We start from the raw sequence: 2,444 nt of genomic DNA, 5'->3' as shown, positions 1-2,444 counted from the left end.
CCTTCCTAGCCACTGATCCTATTTAGCTGGAGGGGCGGGGCCAGTCGCAGGCAGCCAACGGGGGGGGGGGGGGGGGGGGGCCGTTATTTCAACTGCACAATGTTGTGATCAGACCACCACATCTCTAATACTGGTCCTCAATGTTCCTTTGCTTCATGTAAGTAGCTGTCCCATAGGAAAAGATGCATCTATAGAGCATATAGAGCTTATTAATTACAAAAGTAGTGAAAAGCTTTGTAATGTTTTAGAAGCTACTGAAACAAAAATTAAGCACTTTACAATAACGTTGTCATAAGTCATATGTAAGCCTTAGGTTAATAATGAACTTATCCTTAACTAAACATTGATTTATAATACTTTAGTTAATGATGAACTAATCATTAACACAACATGAATAGAGATGTGTTGATAATTAATACGTGCTGTGTAAGGGCCCTTAATTTACTAACACGTGATGTTAATTAGCCAGTACATGCCAAGTCAAACACTGTCCTGTAGTGACATCACAAGTGGGCGTGTCTATCACAATACAACAACAGTTTTAGTTTTTTACTTTTATTTCAAAGTCATGCCACAAGTTGACATAAAATACAAAATAAATTAAATCATAGTGTTTGGGTTTAAGCTATAAAATAACCACAGTGTAACCGAAGGGGGGGGGGGGGGGGGGGGATAGTGAGAAAAAACGGTTCAAATAATGCACATTGAATAGGCAAAAAAATAAACTAATGTAGAAGAACGCACAGACAAGCACACGGTACAGACATTAACATACAGCACAGCTCTCCCATAGCTACTGGCTAACACACCAGCTCCGGTTGAAGGTTAATTGGATATATAAAATTAACAAGGTTATAAAATACTGGTAAAAGATACTTGTTATAAAGACCGTAGTATCGTCTAGAAGGGTCACCATGCAGTTGATATTCCATTCTCCGATTGATAAACATCAGGAGCAACAAAATATAGAATAGGAAATCACAAGCTCATTCCACGAGGATCGGGGCTCTCCGTCTTGAATGCTGTAAAAACGAAGACAGAAGTTGTCCGTTCTCTTTTGTTGGTTAGTCCGTTTGTTTTTGTAAGGTTTTTTGTTTTTCGGCTCCGAGGTCATACAAACCTACACAAATGCTATCACACGCCAGGCATACGGTTTGGTGAAGACTCTACGACCAATGTCTTTTGATCAAGACACATGCAGCAGTGCTTGAGCAGGCAATGCCAGTGGAACAGCACACAAGCTTTCCAAAGCGATGGATATTTCAGTTCCATATACAGGCTTTCTGAGGAGTTTTCTTGTAGAGTAATATAAATTCCCTTTTTAAGCATGATTTTTTTTCTTTCTATCCAAATTGAAATAATGTCCAGGTATTTTTCCAAGAATACCGCAATGAATGAAAATAAGTCCCGTTGTTGCTACAATTTTTATACATACTGTATACAACACTGAATACTGTTAAACACATGCAAGTATGCAACATAAGCTTTTGTACTTGACACAGTATTAGTAGCAACAGCTCAGGTTTGCCACACTTTGCAAGAGAACCAAAAACAGACTTTTTTTAAATATTTTAAATATGAATGATGAGGTTTGCTACATGCACTGGCACTTATTCTTCTTTTTTTTGGATTTGTAAAAAGTCAGCTCCAGCCTCAGTCAAGTGTTGACTAGTTCTCAATAAATAAATACATCAATGAAGAAATAAATAGAATTCAAATAAAATATAGAAACATAACAAGTTAATACGAGACCGTCAGAGCACTGTCACTGTATGTATACTTTGACATCCGCTGGTCTGTCTATGTGTGTGTGAGAGTGTGTGTGTATTTGTGTGAGTGTTTATGTGTGTGCTTGTGTGCTGGTTAACAGTGAAAGTCATTAACACTTTTGGCAAACAATAAGAACAAAAAGTGCACCAACAATTTGAAAGAATAAAGAGGAACAGTAATACTGACTACGACAGTGACGAAGCAAACCTGTGTCGTAATCGAGACGGAAATACCGTTATATCTGGAAATACATCGTTGAACTGTACGTCCAACGAGCATTGAGCAAACTCCTTAAATAATGTATACGTTTACAAAGGTACCACCTGACAACAGGTTTTTGATTTGAAAATGAATTCAAATTTTTGGCACTGTTTCAATAAATGCTTTGATGACCCTCACACAAAATCCACCATTTCCGAGGAAAACATATTCCAAATGGCTCCAAAACATCTGGACAGCGGACTTCGGACATCAGCTTAATTTTGCTCTTCTTTTGATTCTAGGACAGTTTGAGTTTAGGATATCAGGTACAATTTTTAAGTTGGTTAGGAATTGACCTTCCGTGAATTGAAAAAGATATACGGTATCTATATATAAAAATAAAGGAAACCAAGCCAAAACAACAGCGAAAAAACAATGCTGAAATTATGAGAAAGCTTTGTCCGATGTACAGC

This window comes from Gadus morhua, chromosome 7 (genome assembly GCF_902167405.1).
Source record: "Gadus morhua chromosome 7, gadMor3.0, whole genome shotgun sequence".
NCBI classification, from domain to species: domain Eukaryota; kingdom Metazoa; phylum Chordata; class Actinopteri; order Gadiformes; family Gadidae; genus Gadus; species Gadus morhua.
Note: the sequence above shows the minus strand (reverse complement) of the source record.